The following is a 20,060-nucleotide window of genomic DNA, read 5'->3' as shown; positions in this document are numbered from 1 at the left end:
GTCTGCTAAGCATATAAATACAGAATTAAAAATATCAATCTGTAGCAACATGCTAAGGTGCTGCCAGAAGGTGATATTATATACATGGGGATATGAATATTATTTAGCTCTCATTGTTCCACAGTTTAGAAAAACATAAGGGTCTAAAAAGACTTATAGTGCCACTTTGCTGCCACTTAGCATATATAAAGTCAACATTAGCAACCACTACCCTGGCTGCTTCACCCTTAGTAATAACAGAAAACTAATTACCATTATTATATAGTTTGCCAAATGAAAGAAACTGGAAAAGAATGTTTTAAGAGTCTTTTATAGTCTCCATTTTTTTCTGTACTATAGGGATTGGTGTGATAGAATGAGCATTCATCTCATCATTGCAAGATCTTAAGTACAGTATGTGACTGTTGCACAGCAGACACAGGTCTGGACTTAATCAAAACTTTTGTTTGCCTGCCAGGTGTCTGTCAAGAATTGTAGCTTTTCCTTAAGTAGAAGGGAAAGGTTTCTTGTTAATTAAAAGAAAACACCATGAAGTGCTGGTTTGAAAATTTGTGATTGTTTAATGGGTCTTAGGTAAAGTGGATTTACTATAGCTGGCTGTGCTTATTGTGTATAAAACCCGACCTCTTTGATTAAGCAGGGCACCTACCTGTAAAAGTGCAGAGTAATCAAATTTTATAATGCATCTAAGGTATACAATGCTGTATAAGCTTATATAATGTAATCTGAGGTTGGGGAAGTGAGCTTCACCCATCCCCCAAAGGATGGGGCCACAACCCAACACTCTTGCCCAACATCTGTGAAAAAAGAGTGTGCCAATGCATAACAAATAAAAATAGCAAACGAAAAGAGAAGGGTAGACAAACAGGAGCTGGGGCATGAAAACCTCTGGTGCCAATTTAGGGGAAAACCTCTGGTGGTCCTGGTAGAACAGACACCCCCACTCTGGGCAAATCTAAGGGAGCATAATGAACACAAAGGTTATTTGCAGGAATGGAACAGCTTCTGAAGGTTTAATTAGATAGAGGTCCATCCAATTTTGCCCTGGCTCCAATTCAAAAGGAGTGGAGTGTCCACTAAAAGCGGCTGTATGGACATTGGATGAACAGAGCAGTAAGTAATATGTGTCAATTGTGCATGGGCTGCTGGCACATTGTTTCGTACATTGTAACACAGGTTAGAGGTTCAGTGTCAGCTGCATAAGAGAAAATGGTGATTCTGGAGCTGGAAGAAAAGAGAGAGTTGCTGAGGGTATCAGATTGTGGAATTTGCAAGTCTGCAGATATCTGCGAATATTGCAGATAAAAGAGCAGTAGCTGCTGGATTAGAGACTCCTGAGAGGTATCAAGCCATAATAAAGAAGTTATTACTTGTTGTTAACTGAAATAGATAGATACATGCTGTTATTAATCCCGTGAGGGAAATTGCAGTGCAACAGCAGCCAGTCACAGTCAACACAGCACAGTGTAACTAAATGATACAATAATACAACAATACAATACAGTAAGTACAGTCAGTGAGAACTGCAGTAAAAAATGGAGTATGTAGAATTGCACACAGTACAGAAGATACAAAACAAAACCAGAAGGTACAGTACACAAGAAGATGTTACAGATATGAGCACTGTGAGTGCTAAATATACGGAGGAAGAGGTCAGTATCAAGAGAAGATCAGTCCCCTGTATAATTGTCCACAGCAAGAACAGTAGCTGCTTTGGCTGAGGAAGCTTTGTGATATCTGTCGAGAATAGAAACACTATAACAAATTGAGAGGTCTGCTATGTAGTAGATGAAATGATCCAATTCCCAATGCCTGTGAGGACAGACAGAACAAAACACACCTCTGTAAACAGAAAAGGCAGAGAATAGAAGTCTTAATTTTGAGAGTGAAAGCAAGGTCACTGAAGTCCACTACGTTGTGGTCAACAATTTCTGAAGTAGCTGGGGGAAGGGGCGAGATTTACCTCTTTACCTTCAATAATGTGGTGGTGCAAAGGAGGAGCAAGGGGGTGGTGGTGAATGGTGGGGCTTGGTGTGAACGTGAAACTACTGCAGTGCTGAGGGTCAAGGGGTGGGACAGATGTGGAGATAGAGGTGGGGGAAGGACTTTCCAGTTTATCCCAGTGGGGAATGAGGTCATTGAGAGCGAATGAGTAGCTTGAGAATCTGAGTAATTGTTGAGAAGCCTAGAAGGGAAGTCCGGCAGCTCTGAGACAAGAGGGGTAGAGGGAACACCTGCTTTGCTGAAGGTATAGAATAAATAGGTTGAGGTTGAGGAGGTTGAGGAGCTGGTAGCTGATGAATGGAGGGAAGGGGACAGGACTGGGTCTGCTAAAGGGAGTCACAGAGTAGAAAATAAGAGGCCAGAGCGATCGCTTTGAGTAAGAGTGGGAATAGATTTCAAAAAGGAGATTTCAGGAATTGGTAAGAGGCACGTCTTTTTGTAATGAAGTCAAGCTGGCATATCCTGGAAAGTGAGGTGCCGCTTGAGATGGCATAAGCCTGGCACGGGCTGTGTAGGAGAAGCTGGGAAAGAGGTGTTGTTGGCAGGAGGCAGTGAAGGAATAAAAGAAATTAATTAAAGGGCTTGCTTGGAGCACATCAGCTGGAAAAAAGCAGGAGGAAATATCTTTCTCATCTTTGGGGAAACGGAAGAAAGTTTGGTAGGTAAGCCATAGTAGTCTAGTGAGAGATAAACCAAAGACTTTAGATAAACAGTAAGCACTTGAGAGCTTGAGGTTTAAATACAGAATAGGCAATTGAATAACTGAGAAAGCAGAGGAGCAGCTGCTTCTCACCTCAAGCCTTCACCTGGCGGTTAGCAAAAAATATTTTGCTAATAGCTAAACTGAGAGAATATTTTACAGTCTCCTATGACAGGATCAAGGAATCAAATGGTATTGCAAATGGAATTATTAAAATGTTTAAATTGTAGAAAGAGAAAATAAAAGATTCCAACAAAAATCACATGTATAATGTGTTTCATTATCTGTATAGACTTAAATCCATCCATTTTCTAACCACTTTATCCAATACAAGACTGCGGGGATGCTAGTGCCTTTCAGCACGCAACAGGTGCAAGGTGGGATACACACTAAACGGGACACCGATACATCGCACTCACATCAACACGTTAAAAGAGGTTAGCTGGAATGATTCTTTTGTGGGCTTGATTTATCAATACCCTGATTAACCATCACGCTAAAGTAACTTGTGCACCATCTGGCACAAGACTGTCAGATGTCCTGTGTGCAGCTTTTCCACCATGACCGGTGCACTGCGCCAGTTCCATACCATAGTGGATACACCACAGAGGCTGCTGTCAGGTCAACATTCTCTTGGAAACAAACCAATCCCTACTTCACGAGGAATGCCAAACACTCAAGAATAAAGCATCATGGAGCGAAACTGTGGCTTAACCCGCTTGGCTGAGGGCTGGCCTTCCGGTCAGAGGACAAGGAGACCAGGACCCCCCTGCAGGGTGACTGAGGGGCAGCTGCAGAGGGAAAGATGGGGTGGAGATGGGATGCAAGACATGTGCAAGAGAGAGAGATAGGGATCTCGAAGGTATTTATAGCATTTGGGAGAGGATTGTCAGAAGTGATTGCTAATTACTGACAGCTGAGTCCAATTTAGCTTGGTTGTCATCCCTCCTGAACTTTTGTTATAAACTCCATAAAAACATCAGAAAGCTCCAACATAATTGTATTTGTTTTTTTTTTCTTTGGTGAAACCATTGAGGGTCGTTGTTTAATATGGTTCACTTTTAGGATAGGAGGTGGTTTAGTTTCCAAAATATTGAAATTCAATGTAATCAAAACGTGCTTATAACCGCACTTCATCTCATAACAGTGAGCTGGTATCACTATATCCTGTAGGTCTATGTCAGGGGTCTCAAACTCAAGTGAATATGGGGGTCGCATTCATACTTACTAGAACTGTTATTTACGTAACAAATGGTGACATCACCGGAAACAAAAATGACAGCGGCATAAAAAAATAAGAAACAATTATAATTCCAAGGCTATTATTGAAAAAAGTCTTTAAAAGAAAAAAATGTATTGTAGCATACGTGGGGTTCATACAGAAATAATCAAGACAGCGTTCTTGACTGCACCAACAGTTTCTTTATTAACAGTGCTCTGTCAGTCAGTAATCAGACAACAAAGAAACACACCAACTTGAGTCAGGTTAACAAACTGTACACAAGGGCTGTGAATAGAACGCACACACAGGTTTGGGGTGGTTACAAGGCAAGGGACAAAACAGGAGTAAACAATTAACTGCTATTTACTGTACATTTAGTAACTAAATTTAGTCTAAGTGAGTTGTTGCAGGCCGCATGTTTGAGACCCATGGTCTACAGTACAGTATGTTCTGTAACACAGATTCAAATCTCAAGCTGTTGAATTTGCTTTGAGGAATCTACCTGAGCACCTGTATTTGTTTACCTTGCTTTTGTTTGATGTTCACATTTTTTCCAGTCACCTTCCAATAAATACTGTATATACATTATTCAAACTCTCATAGAAGAGTTTCAAAGCAAGATTTCAGGCTGTTTCTGCTAGTGTGTTTACTTCAGAGCTTTCATGAATTTCGCACATGGCAAAACAGCAGTGAAAAAAGTTCTTTGGATCTGTATTATTGTAGCAGCATAATGTATATTGCTTCTTATCACTTATCTTTGAAGTGACTATAAATACTACATTAAACCTTCTCAAGCATTAGAGCTATTTGATGCACTTTAACATAAGACTGGCTATGTCTAACGATTATATTAATGCATTATCGTAAAAGCATGCTAATGCAAACACACAAAGGCATTGCTGTTTTAGATCACATGCCATTTTCATTAAAGTGAAGCACACTGTACATATTTTATTACTGTACTATGATATATACTTTGTTTTAAAATTAAATAAATTATAAATAAATACCATTCATTAATAAAACCATTTTATACAACAATTAGTGAAGACTTAGTTGAATTAATGAGTAGTGAAATTCCTAATTTTTATTGTAGGCAGAGAAGATAAACGGGTAACTTTATCGATGTGTGCATTATAAATGTTTGTTTTACTGTCCCAGTTTTACAACACAATATTGGATCTTGCATGCATATATAACAGTTTATTTGCAAAGGATTAAAAAAAAATGACAGAATAATTCCTTGCTTCTCTGTATCATTTATTAATTTGCTCTTGGCATGTCACCTTATATCAACAATCTTGCTATATAGCCTTTCATAAAAACCTGTACTGTAGGCGATTTCTGGTCTAGGTTCCATTTTACAGTCTGAATGCACCATAACAGAGCTCTTTACATTTGGCTGTTAATTCATTTGGGGAAGTAGACAACTGATAAGATTTTGAAGGAGAATCCTGTATAAACTTATCCCTTAAAAACATTTGTGTGTGTATAGCCAATTATGTCTTACTGAATTCAGATAGTGCTCTGTCTTCTTTGCTTCTCACAGTGAGTAGATATTTGAAAAAGACACTAAACAGCTCTGAGTCAAGCTTTTCTTTGTGTTGTATTCCTTTGAGAACAACAGGATAATTGAAACTGACATATTTGAAGTGCCAAAAACCGCCTTAATATTTTAACATCTGAGTCAAATGCCCTGCCCTTTTATCTCGCTGAAATTCGGAGAAGAGGTCACCGGGTAAGAGTTATTTTTCATTTCAGCAAAGAATGCAAGGCACTCTTGCATGCAGAGTTTTAAAGAAGGAAATTCTAATGGTCTTTTTCTGAATCATGTTTTAAAATAACCAGGAAATGCTGTTGCTAAAACAAATTAAAACACAAGATCAAAGAAATAAAGGAAAGTAGCTCTTATTTGTACACCAGCAATATATAATATGTCATTATGCATACATTTAGAAGTGTGTGGGAGTCTTTCTGAAAGTGCTGCACAAATAATTTCCTTAACTGCCTAGCATGAGAAAGTACTTGTGGACTGGAGGTTTTTTTGTCAGGTGAGGGCTGGCAAGCTGTTTTTAAGGCTCAAATAATTGATGACACCTGTAGAGATTAAATTGGGGAAAACACTATGAAACCTTACTGGATGTTATTTATTTTTTTCCGAATTCTGTGTCTTCAGATGATGTTTTACATAAAAGACATTTTAGTAATGGCAGTGATTTGCCTTAGCCAACTTGATTTAAAACAAGCTGAATGTTACATGGCCAGTTTAAAGTAGAAGTTTAAGAGACAGCTGTTTTTGATAGGCAATGCTGTAAATGAGACTGAGGATGGAAATTAATGATATTGAAAGAGCCACCTGTGGATATTGTATGCTGATTATAACTAAACAGTATTTAGACATATTAGCTATGGTTATATTTGAGCTGTTTCCTATTCTTAGAATTTGTGGTATTTTCACATTTTGTGGTCTGAAGTGAAAGCCACAGTTTAAAAAGCTTGTTGCATTACATGAGTATGATGTGCTCATTCCAGCTGTGTATTGGAAATAATAATTGATTAAATTGATACTGTACATAACCAGCATATAATATTGTTAGTTTTATTTTACCAGTAGGCATTTTAATACAATCAGAATGAGCCATTAGCTTTTTAAGCTCTCACCTGAGTTAACAGTTTGGAGAAATGAATTCCATAAACATACAGTGAAGTGACTCTGAAGTTACTACACAATGGTATCCCACAAATACTTTACATGTGACTATACAAAATGTGGACATGTAAGGAGTTAAACCAGATAGGTTTCTTACGGGAGGAATACATGTATTGATAGTTACAGTACGATATAGTATATCCTATGGCAGAATATTATTCTGAGCTGTTTCTGTAAATGAATGTGAACTTTTTAATGCATTACATTAATATAATGACTTAAGGAGAAAACCTTGCACTGTTCGGTGCAAAATCGTTTTTCCCTCCCCAAAGTAATCAGATAGTAATTTTAGAATGAAATTGGTATGTAGTCTTAATGTCGTGGGTAACAGTTGTGAAATGACATATTCACTTAAACTTTTACATTGCATTGATCTTTCTTTGGGTAGTTACAACAGGTTAGTAGATTAGGCCCCTGAAACACTTCAGCAATTATTGATTTCCGGATCCCCAACTATAACAACAGACAAGCACATTGACTAAAAAAAAAAAAAATATGTACAGTAAGGCATACATTTTTGGTCTTATCAAAATATGTTGCCAGATATTTTACTTGTTGACACCTGGAGAGAGTTTGAACCCTGTAAGAAAGGCAGATTTGTTATCAACCCTGTGAAGAATAATTTACTGGAATTATCATAGAACATATTTCTTTTTCAATTTATTGATTAAATATTTTACTTGACATTAGTGGTGTTACAGATCACTAGGTATAATTTTAGTATTTAAAGTGTATTTTCTGTTCAAAAGGATGGACACTAAAAGACAAATTAAGCTAGATTAAATATTTACATATCTGTATACACGTTATTGTTATCACTAAAGGGTGATCATTATCACTGAAGGCAAAGAATTTCTAACAGAGGCAAATGTGCACTGGAGGTTTTGCAATGCTCATTGCTTTTCCTTTCTGTTTCCTGAAATGAATTTTAAACCTTGCAAGTTCAAAGGCGAAAAAGTGTAAACATACTCTCTAGAGAGCTTGGGGGAACAGAAATAGGAAATAACATCAATGCTTATTTTTTTATTTAGCTGTCATGTTGACGTTTATTTGAAGTGTGAAGAATCAGTGAATTTTGCATAGAAAGAATAATAGCATTATCCTGGTACAATTAAGCACTGTAGGGAAAGACTTACCTTGGGATTGAATTAAGCATGGAATTACATTAAGGCTAATATAAAATACAGATTTCTATGTTTCCTCCCATTTCTTTTAAAAAATAAAAACTCAGAGGAAGGATTAGAAGTTATTGCATCCCATCATTTGCATGTTTATGAACTCCATCTTTCAGGATTTCCTGTGAACAACACTGAAATTTACTGTACACTTCTTCTTGAACTGGAACAGGCATGATCGAGCAGTAAATATGATCTTTTACTTGTAATAAATTTACCTATTGCGTGCCTTTGATGACTGTGTCCCACATTGGGTGTATTTCCACCTTGTGCAATGTACAGTGTATCTGGGATAGGTTCCATGTTCCCATGACTCCTAAGGAATGAGCAGCTTTCTGAGGGCTAAATGGTTATGGATGGATGATGGCCCTGAAAATCAAATGAAGGGAATAACTACAAAATAAGGGAATAAGAAACAAATTTGAGAAACATACAATGAATAAAGTGTGCTCAGAATAGTATAATTTAACATTCAAATACATATCTCTGCAAAAACATTTTTCGCAAGGAATGACAACGCCCCAAAATCAAAGCGTGGTGAACTATTGGGAGTGAATATTTGGCTTAACCCACTTGGCTGAGGGCCGACCTCCTGGCCATAGGACGAGGAGGCCAGGACCCCCCGCAAGGTAACCAAGGGGCAGCTGCAGAGGTGGAGTTGGGATGCAAAAGTCGCACACGAGGGAGAGGGAGATGTCGCATTTGGTATTTATAGCATTCGGTGGAGAAAGGACGAAGGGAGTGATTGCTAATCGCTGACAGCTGGGGATGATTGAGCGTGGTTGTTGTCAGCCCTCCCGAACTTTAGTTAAATAAACTCTATCTTTCAGATCAGGTGAGAGATTTCTGCAGTTCCAGGTGCTCTGCATTCAGCTGGAGAAATGAGATGAAAGAACCGTTTGAATTACAGTGTACTAATGGGAATCAATGCCGTATGAATATTGAGAGGGTGGATTCATGTGAAAAAAAAAGTTTACATTAAGTAGTTATTGTAAGTCTTTTCTGTGACACTATTTTCACCTCAGGTATTCCCTTTTTATGTAAATTTTAGTGGTAGATACTTGTTCAATTTTTATTAAATCTAGTGGTATGAATCCTTTTTGTTCTCTCATCTGACTTTGACATTGTAAGGCACTGCACTCTCAAGAATCACTGACCTAGTAATTTCACACTTGATTCTCCACCTATCTTATTCATCTCAGGCCTCCACTTGAGGCTTGCTCTTTGCTCTTTTCTTTCTCACCACTGACATCTCACACTAGGTCCTTGATCTCCTATGGTTGTGTCTCTCACCTTCTCGCTGGGTTCTCTCTCATCTCTCGTCTCCTCCCATGTTGTTTAATGTCATATTAATGCTGTGATGGTTGAATCCTCCCCTCTTTCCCCCCACTGATACTCATGTCACCTTCCATGTCTCTGCCTCTCAGAATATAAGCTTCAGCGGCAGGACTGTTGTCTGAGCTCTCAAAACTCTTTGTGTAAAATTGTCCCCCAGTTTTAAATGCACCATTCCTGTAAATTTCACTTGTGACCTCTGTGTCATATTTCAATGCTGATTCTGAAGAAATCTATTAATCCATTAGGTTGACTCTTATCACTGCCTTTGAGACTTGTGAATAGTTGAATCAGGTTCCCCCATAGTCTTCTCTGTTCAAGACTGAAAAATATTCAGTTCTTTTAGCCTGTCAGTGTTGTACATTCCTTTGAGCTTAGCAGTGTATCTTTTTGATCTTCTCTGCACTGCAGTAATATCTTTCCTATTATGTCGTGATCAAAATTGTATATATTGTTTTAAATCTCTGTAGATCTTCTATGGTTATACCCTGATCATAGGATGCATATATTCTTTTTTAATTTGCTTTTATTTCTTCATGCTTCCATGTATTTTAACCTTGGTAGAGGCAATTGGCAACACATAAGCTCATGTTCCCATTATATTGCCAGAGGAATCAGTAGGATTGTATATGGACTGTCTGCCTGTGTTTAATCAATTTTGAGCACTCTCAAATCTAGACCTGCATGCTGTGTTGGTGGCTTCATGGCCACTGAGGCTCCATTAGAAGCAATGATCGAGGTCAGTGGTAGTACTGGCCCCTGAGATCCCACAACCCTGTACTTCCAGTAGAGGGCAACTGGTGACAATGGAGTACCACTCTTCCCCCATGGAACACTCGATATACAGTACAGTACAACCTCTAGCTGCCCAAGTACAATTCATAATTGATCCAAGGACATGGACTGTAGACACCAACTTCCCAGTGGTTAGGTAATGCTTGGTGTGATGCAGATTATGTTTTATCATCTGCTTGGGACTCACTTTATTGGACAAATGCAAGGGCACATGCACACCTTTATTCCTTGTGAAGTACCTTGTGCTACACTAGGAAGAAGCCTTGTCTTTGTGCCTACTGACCATAAAGTGCATATGGCTACACATCTCTCACCATCATAATAACTGCAGGCATGGATCCTACAAATTCCTGAATGATGGTCTTGCAGGACTATAGTACCAGGGTTAAATGTTTGTCTCAGACCTTTCTTATGGATGGTTGTCAGGGTGGTAAGATTCAGTACATTGTATCTGTAGGGATTCTAAGTACTGGTGTGTCCCCAGGCACAGGAACACTTTGCTAAATGTATCTGACACAAAGTTTCTCTTCTGATCCCTACGCCAATCTTCTGGTGCTCCCAGTCTGGTGAATAAGCCCTCCAGGATCACACCTACAACAGTGGTGGTGCTCTGGTCAAGCAGCACATATGCTTTGAGCCACTTTGTGAAGTAATCCTTGGCCTCTGGCATGTAGCAATTGTCAGCTTCCTACTGTGCCTAGCAAATAGCATAAGGCAGGATCCCCTATTGTCATGTTATGGACAAAGATGATAGTGGCCATTGTATTCACTGTCATGCTGCTTGTCCCTGGGAAGTCATTTTTAACAGGAGAGGAATGTCAGTAATTATTATTACTGACATTCCTCTCTTTTTAAATTAAAAAAGTATCTTTTTTAATTTAAAAGCAAATTAAAAAAGATACTGCCCAGTCTCTCCCCTTTCTTTCAGAGTGGTTCACAGTTACAGAAGCATCTTTCTGTTGCCTCCAGCATGGTGTCTGCAATTGCTGCAGTTAGAGTCCCTCAAACGCTACAGTGAATTCTTTAACTAGTGGGATTTCTCCAATGCAATAGCCTGTAAAAAGATTTGAAACTGGATCTTATTTGAATTCCAGCTCAAATATCCCATAAAAGAATGGATTCAGTTTGAGTCCCATCCCGTCTTCCAGACTGGAGGTGGCCGAGCCAGGTATCTGCTATGGTTGTGAGTTTGAAGGCACGGACTGGTGTTATCATAGTCGCTGGCTGCTGTCTATCAGGGAGAACTGTTACACTTGAGAAGTTTTTTTTCTGCCCGCTGTGCAGGGTGATCCAGATGAGCACTCTGTTCCCCAGTAGGACTGCTGTTGTGATTCTGGCAGACACGGAAATATGAGGATTGGATTGGGAGAATTATTTCTCTCTAATCCCTTAGTATTTATTGCGGAAGCAGCTCTTCTCTGTGCTGGCAATGGGTGAAACAGGTCTGCGAATACAGTACAGTGTTTTTCATGTTATCTAGCTCGCCTCTGACAAGGCTGTAGTACTTTATGTAAAAATACTGTGGATTCCTTGTAATGTTTGGATAGAGAGAAGTAATGGGTCACTAAGTCTACAAGGAAACATGGTACCCCATTTAGTGCAGAGCACAGCACTGCAGGAAACACAACTAGGGGCCTGACAGGCAAACTCATTGTCACACTCATGGTGGTGTCACAGGCATGAAGAGAACAAACAGTAGCAATTAAAACATAAACTAATAATAACAGCATTAATAACACAAAGATATAAAACACATTCTGTTCCATCAGACCCTCCCAGAAGCTCCTGGGGATGAGGGCCTGATTACAGTCTAATTCAATCCATGCTGTCCTAGATAATATGAGTAGTCCAGAGGCCTTCAGGCACCACAGTGATTTCTAGCTCATTTCAAGGAAACCTAGACAGACACCAATCTTTGCAATTCAGAACTAATCTAAAAGCAACCTTATTTTCTGAATGAAAAAAAAATACTGCCATGTCTTATAGACACCCATCATTGAGTGCTATATCACATTATATTTAAATTGATGCTGAATGTTTGTATAAGAGACCTAAAAGAGACAATTACTTAGGTTTTCAATTTTTTTTTGTCTTTTATCTCTGTTATATTTTAATATCCAGAGGAGAAATACATATTGGTTCTACGTATAACATAAAAACATCCATGTCATGGTAGGCTTTAGTGTCCTCTGGAATGCCCATTCAGTAAATGCAAGTGGTAAGCAGTAATCTCATTTGATCCCTTCAGCCTTATCAGTGATAATTCATATTTAAGGGAAGTAACGTGTAAGGATGGCTTAAGAGTAGGTAGGAAACCAATGACATTTTGGTTACATTTTACAGCGGTTTTGCCTTTTTGTGATTCCTGAAAGTCTTTCAGGGTGACATTGAACTTTGTTCAATTCCTGTCTCTTGATGCATTCAGTTTATCTGACATTCCTAGAACAGGTTAATGAGTGCTTTCTTCAGAATTTTTCTCTTTTGTTTCTTGATTTATTTATCTTACTTGTGTCTAAATATACTTTTCATTTTATCTAAGAATTTGTCTATTTTGTTCATGATGTGGAGTGTACATACACCAAACCTGCCATACAATTGCCGTACTAATTGAAGTGTACTCAACATAATTGTTTTCAAGGAGATGATTCACTGATAGTTTCCAAATTGCTTGTTTGATTTGGTGGGTAGAGCAATGGGCCTGCCAGTCCTTGGGATCAATTACCAAGCATTTCCTCAATCACACTGTCATGCTTGTAGTGGTGTTTTCTTTTCTATATCCAGTCTGCTCTTTGCATTTCATTACAGCTGTAAATACTGATAATCATCTGATTCAAAACCTCATTGTGGTAGAGGCATTCTCACTAGTTCTAATAGAATCAACATTACTCAGACAAAAAAGAAAGACTTCATATTCTTTTTGTTTCTGTCTTTTCAAGTGAAAAGAGAGATATTTGTATAGTTTGTTTCCATGTTTCTTGTTGGTTTAATCTGGGTCAGATTCCAATGAGTGGTGTCATCAATAAGGTGTAGTTGCTATTGATTATTTCTTTTTAAGTACAGTAATGCTGTTGTGTGATGAAATCTTGATTCTGGGCTCATATTACCTCAGTAATGTTTACTAGACACTTTGGGGGTGAGGAGATAAACTGAATTGTGACTATGTGATCTGCAATCGTTCACATATTTAATGTCAACATGAAAATAGACAATGTTGCTTTAGTGAAGCTCTTGCCAAATGCACCCCAACAATCACCCTTACTTCAAAGTCAATGAGACTTTCCCTCTTGCAGTTCTATAGGCCATAATTATTGGCAACCTGCCCTGACAAGCATTTTAATGCATGGCCTTAAGCATGCTGGGATGTTATTGGTTTAAATAGCACGTGAGCTTTCAGTTTACTTGGTGTATCTAATTTACCCAGGTGTTTCATTTTTTGTTTCGCTACCTGTACTAAGATTTTATTGATTGATTCAGTTGCATCTAAATGACCTGCCTCAAAACAGATGTAAGCTACTATACAAAGAGGCAACCAATGTGGAAGCCTTTTTTGTCTAGTCTGCATAATGAAAGTAGTTTTGTATCATCTGTTGAACAAGCCGAAGAGGACATCTTGTTAAATTATTTGTCCACCTCTTTCAGGTGATCGAAGAATTGCAAGGCCTCTTGTAGAGAAACAGTTTGTTCTCCAACCTCGTGTTGACTGTGAAAGTGGCCACTAAATTGTCCAGTAATCATGGCAATCTTTCTTATTATACTTGTAACTCCAGAACGGAGTGCACATTTGTATGGCTAGAGTAAGTGTCCCTATAATTGCCTCTCTGCAAGGCTGTTTTGATTTTCTGCCCATGCCTTTTGGAGTGAACTTATCCTGACATTACCCACTATCAGCAGGCAACTGTACAGCACCAAATTCAGACTTTGGAGGGATACATCTTAATCCAGGTCCTAGAGAGCTACAGTATATGGTCCTTTTAGTTTTCATTTTCACTGTGATTCTAATTACCTGCAATGAATAATGTATGAAATCACCCATCCTCTAAAATGATTTTAATTGCCACTGTTTCAGATTATTTAGTCATTAAGGATCTTGAGTTCTCTGTAAAACCTGTTTTGAATTTCTAACCCCGGGATAGTGATGAGTGAGGATTAGTTCTATAGATTGAGGATCAAATTGAGCCACTTAGTTTGAAAGCACAAAGTCTTGCTGACACTATGGAAACATACAGTATAAAATAACAATAACTGTTTACACTTATATAGTGCTTTTCTGGACAAGGGTAAGGGCCAATGGGAAATTTTGCCAGGACGCCGGGGTTACACCCCTACACTTTTTGAGAAACACCCTGGGATTTTTAATGACCACAGAGAGTCAGAACCTTGGTTTTAGGTCTCATCCGAAGGACAGCGCCTGTTTACAGTATAGTGTCCCCGTCACTATACTGGGGCATTAGGACCCACATGGACTGCAGGGTGAGTGCCCCCTGTTGGCCCCACTAGCACCTCTTCCAGCAGCAACCTTAGTTTTCCCAGGAGTCTCCCATCCAGGTACTGACCAGGGTCACACCTGCTGAGCTTCAGTGGGATGCCAGTTGAGAGTGCCATAATAGTGAGTCATTTCTTCAGATGCATGGCAAATACAGGTGAAGATCTATTCTAAATGCAAGGGAACCCTTAACAACCCTCACTATCACAAATAAAACACCCATATCAGTTTGTAATTATGTATATCATTACAGTATGCAGTTCACTGAAGAACAACATTTGCTAAAGATCTGCCAATGATACTGCAATTTTCCTCATCTTTTATAAGGATATACTGTACAAAGAGTGAAACAAACACAATAGTTAAAATGTAACATGTTGCAATAAAGAAGTGAAGAGTGAAGAGGTGAAATGTCAAGCTGTATATAATACCAAAGCTTGTATGCTTATAAACAAGAGGAGGCCATTTTATTGATCTTCCTTCCATTTTATTGATCCCTTCCAGCTGCTCCTTTAATATTTTTGTGCCTCTTATTTTCAGAGCTAAATGCGCCCTTGATAGGCAATTTCTGTGGTCACTCATTTTAAAGTCTTTCAAGATCAGGAAGGTTATTTTTTTGTAATGTGGAAACCAAAGCAATTTTAATATAATTAGCATAGTGTGTACATTAATAGCAAGGTTTTATGTACGCCTACCTCTACCTTTCCATGTCCTCCTTTTTAAACAGTATGTGAAAGTTTTCTTCATGAACTGAAAGGAAGCTTAATGATTTTTTAAAGCAACAATGTGTTTTGCTGCATTTTATATGCTACTAGAATTGAAAGTGATGAACTGAAGCTGATGTGTGGCTTCTATGAACTGAATTAACAATCCTTTTTTATTCAAATGGAAAGATGCTGCATCATTAAGCTGGTGCTTGCAGTCTGTGTCTGTAGTTTTAAGGGTCTCATAAGTGGCAAAAATGTAAAACCTTTTTAGGTTTTCTGTTTTAGTTTTTCAAATGAATTGAATGGGGAAATGGATAACTAATAGAGAGCTCTCTTAAGTAAATGTATATTTATAAGACCTTATGGAAGGTCTGCCAATACTGTGGATAATATGGAAAAAACAAGCAAAAAACTTGCTTTCTTCAGTATGTAAAGGCTTTAAGCTATATTTCAAAGGATATTGTGCATATTCAAGCTGAGCATACATTATTTTTCGTGACCATCGTATTCAACTTCTTTCTTCATTATAGCCATTAGTAAGTAATTTTCATCTAAGTACGATTCAAGATTTAATGTTTGAGAGTGTACCTGCCTGAGCATAGATGTTTGCATTAATAGAGCCATATAATGCTATTATACATATTTTAATTAGTGGCTCATCTCTTTAATTACCGACTGAGGCCAACATGAATTGTAAAAGTGAAAAAGCTACTGAAACAGGTAGATACTGTTGTAAATAGTACCATACAGTATATTGTTTGTGTGTGCATTTTCTTTGCTAAACCATTCTATCATGGCTAGTGTTAATGCACATTAGCTTTGTAAAAGAAAAATTACAGAAAGTGTTGCAATGCAGTCACATATACAGTGATTAAAACTATGGAACTACAAAAAGTGTTCATGTTCACTTGAACAAATTATTAAGCAAGTGACTAGGAAAGTGATTTCCCACAAGTAACATTTTTACAGTAGAAAAAGTTATACTACAGCAGCTGTTTTATTTTATTTTGTGTTTCCTTGTGAGTTTATAATTTAAAAGATAAATTCTTTTGATTAAATAGCTGGATTTAGTATTTCAGTTTCATGCAATGCTGATGGCATGCTGGATGGACTTTAGAAGATTTGTAACACCAAAGAGAATGTGTAGGATGAATGGAATCGTGTTGTTAGGACTTACTGTAGCAAGGTCATGTCCAACACAGAGATAGACATTACAGTAAATCAATTTTCTTTTCATGTTGCAAATGTTGAAGAGGATGATAATTTGGGATAGAGAGATGATATAATAAATAATCATGATAATTCTCATTCTTACATAGGAAGTATTTAAAGAGTGGTATATTTTATTATTTAATGATGGGGACGTTTTCCTTTATATCTGCTTTGAATCTGGGTCTTTAATGCACTGGAGTGAGGCAATTAGAGTCTGTTAATGTCAATTTTACTGTAAGTCGTTACTGATTTTCATGAAGAGTGTGTCAGTTGCAGGATACAGCTGATTGCCCATCTCTAGTTGACAATGGTATGTTGTCATTTTCATCAGACTGTGAAAGAAAGCGTTCTATGCAGACAATCTTTTAGAAGTTGCTTTTGATGGAAGCACTTCACTGTGTTGTTTTATCATTTCAAAGAAAGAAAGCCAAGGACAACTTTTTGAAAGAAAAGCAAACATGAGATGAGCTCAAATAATAGGAAAGCTGGCAACCGAAAGGAGACCTATCTTTTCTTGCTAGTTTAGTATTGAAACTAAAATTTCCAGCCATTTCTTAAAATTGTTTAGAGTTTTAGCCTTCTCACAATTCCTTTTGCAAAAATTTTTCTTATTCACCATCCTAAATAAATTCTCTGAGTTTAGTTTCCTTTTGTGTCCTTGTTTCACTAGTAAGCATGAAATAAATCTCTTCCCCAGAATTAAGTCCCCTGAAGTAACCCTACCTTATACCCAATAGAATCCTCTATACTTGAATCAAATCTCCTCTCAATCTCCTTTTTAGACTGAAAATATTTTTCTCCTTTAAACCATCTGTATCTGGTAATCCACTAAGAACAAGAATCCTTCTTGTGGCTTCCTTTTTGAACTCTTTCTAAGGCTATACTATCCTTTCTGTGGTATTGAGAACAAAACTGGACACATCATGACTTTCCTGGATTCAGATTCCACACGACAAAGGAGAGCCATTCTGAGCTGACACGATGAATCATAAACACCCAAATCACTTTCGTGTCATTTCCTGCAGCTCCATGCCATGTCGTCATCCTATAAACAGTGTGGATAACTCAGCACTTATCAATGTTAAATGTCATGTTCCACATGTGTGCCCGAACCATGATTTTGTCTAGATCTTTAGTAATTCCTTTGCCACTATTTCTTTCTTTGCTACATACTGTGTTTAACTAGTTTTCTAATGATATGACAATCTAAATGTAAATTGATAGAATGTTTATATGAACAACAGGCCTACATGCTGTACAACTACATACATTGGAGGTGATGGCTTTTAAGATGTCTTGCTGTATCCTGTTCTTTATCCATGTGCGTACTGTACTTATTTCAGAATTCTCTGGCTCTCAATCTAAAAATCAGGCTTTTGTAAGGGACTTTATCAGAGGCTGCCTGGAAATCTAAATATGTCATTAGATTTTATTTTTACCTGCTGTCCTTGTTGCTTGATTGAAGAATTCTAGCAAGTTATACAGGAGATTCTCTTTCTAAATCTATGTTGTTGGATGCTTAAAATGTCACTGATTTAAAATTATTAATTTAATTTATCTATAATTTCTAGATCTTTACATTACATTAGTAATCATTAGTAATGATTGGTCTATACTGATTGGTCTATAGTTTCCTGGTTCAGTTCTATCTGCAATTCAGTATTTTTTTTCTGTGGCACTAATAGGCTTCAGTAGTCCTGTAGGTCCTTCCTCATTATATATTTTAACTACTAGCTCTGACATGATGGAGCAAAGACAAATATTTACAAGACATTTGTATTTTGTGAGTGACATTTATTAATTTTACATATTTAATTTTTTTTTCGTTCTAAACGGTCTGTTTAACACAGATTTGTCTACTTGTCTCCCTTATCAAACACACAAAGCATGGACTGTACTAATTTTTAATAGTACAGTTCTTAATTCATGCTGAAAAGAAAAGAAACACAACATTTCGGGTGTTGACGCCCAAACAAAGCTCCACAGCCAAAATGTTGTGTTTCTTTTTTTCTCTTTTCAGCATGGAATAAACCTAGTGCAGGAAAGCACTAATGGGCTAATTAACATTTCCTTTAATATTAACAATTTGTCTGATAACCACACACAGCTGTGGTACTTTAAGGATCCACTGTGCCACCTGGCAGTTTTACAGAGTAGTGTAGTCCTGCATCAGATTATTTGAAATGGTAAACAAAGTGATGAAGCAGTGCACTTGGTGACACCACTTTATACCTAGTGACACCTTACGCATTCACAGCCTTGAGCCCCTGACACTTTATTGGGTTTTAGCCACTATAGCTCCTTTAGAACCTCAGTATCAGTTTACTATAGCAATACCGGTGACAGGTTCTAGAACATAAAACATCTTAATGACATTTTCTGTTGTGAAAATCTGTGTATTAATTTAACTGGAAACACACAAAATAACCTGTAACCATCTGACTAAAAATGGCAAGAATATTAAACTAAGAGTAATTAATCATAATAATTAATTAATCCTGTCCATGCTTTAGCACAATTCTTATTCTAGTGAGAGGTGTGTCAAGCTAGCCTATCCTAGAAGCACAGGGTAAAAGATGGGACAGAGATCATGACTGTTCTGAATGAAACACTGAATGAATGCACACATAAATTCACTAAAGTTTCCCATTTCTTTTATGTAATGATTCTCTTGCCCACACAAATGTCTCACTAAATGTCAATATGAGAAATTAAATCATACATTTTTAACAACAGCCAGAAGCTTGACTCTTACTATGTTCAGTTCTTCTGGTCTGATATTGCATAGAATAATAGACCCCCATCCTAAGAACAATCCTAATAAAACTTGTTTGCAGTCATATAATCAAAATCATCTATCGTCCTTTCGCAGAAATGCTTTGTAAACTCAGTCTTTCAATAAATAGAGTCCTTGTTACTGCATATCTCGACCATGCGGAGAGGTGGCTCTGTGGCTAGGGATCTGTGCCTGTGGCTGGAAGGCTGCCGGTTCAAATCCTGTGGCTGGCAGAGCAATTCTACTCTGTTGGGCTCCTGAGCAAGGCCCTTAACCCCAACTGCTCCAGGGGCACTGTATAATGGCTGACCCTGCGCTCTGACCCCCAGCTTCTCTCTCTCTGTCTATGTGTCTCATGGAGAGCAAGCTGGTGTATGCAAAGAGACAAATTCCTAATGCAAGACATTGTATAGGGCTAATAAAGTGATCTTATCTGGGGAAAAATCCAGTGCTGCTGAACTGGAAGGTCTCTCAAAGATCTACTTCCTAAACTAAAACCTTATGTTGAGTTGAACCGTGTGGATGTGAGGTTGGTGAATTCATTGTATATCATATTGGGATTCACTGGAAAGGCCACTTAGGCCTCAAAATCCCATGGAATGACTTTCATTAGTTTCCCACAGTCAGAGTATGTCCAACCCTAAAGTAATCAGTAATGACTGTCCATCTGTCATGCTTTCGAGATCTTGGTAGGGGCTTCTGAAAAAGTCTATGAGCTAAAAAGAGGATATAACCTGAAGATGACATCAGAGGAGTCCTTATTGGAATATCTGATTATATGTGTCATGCCGGTTTTATGAGCATGTAATGAAAGTCACAAATCACCTTCGTGTGGAGAAGCAGAAAAAAAACTCCAAATGACCAAGTCGCCATCTACGCAAATCAAGTTTTTCTTTGGAATTGTTGGCACAATAGTTTGGTTTGGGCTGCATGTTTTAAAA

At 37.8% G+C, this 20,060-nt stretch overlaps 1 protein-coding gene across 3 annotated transcripts in view; it reads left to right on the top strand.

The window, feature by feature from the left end:
• The window catches only part of LOC102697668 (EGF-like repeat and discoidin I-like domain-containing protein 3), a 261,705-nt gene that overhangs the window by 76,689 nt on the left and 164,956 nt on the right, over positions 1 to 20,060 (top strand). The gene's annotated exons all lie outside the window — the stretch shown is intronic.

Source organism: Lepisosteus oculatus, chromosome 3 (assembly GCF_040954835.1).
Source record: "Lepisosteus oculatus isolate fLepOcu1 chromosome 3, fLepOcu1.hap2, whole genome shotgun sequence".
Classification (NCBI taxonomy): domain Eukaryota; kingdom Metazoa; phylum Chordata; class Actinopteri; order Semionotiformes; family Lepisosteidae; genus Lepisosteus; species Lepisosteus oculatus.
The sequence above is the reverse complement of the archived record's forward strand: the minus strand, read 5'-3'. Positions and strand labels throughout refer to the sequence as shown.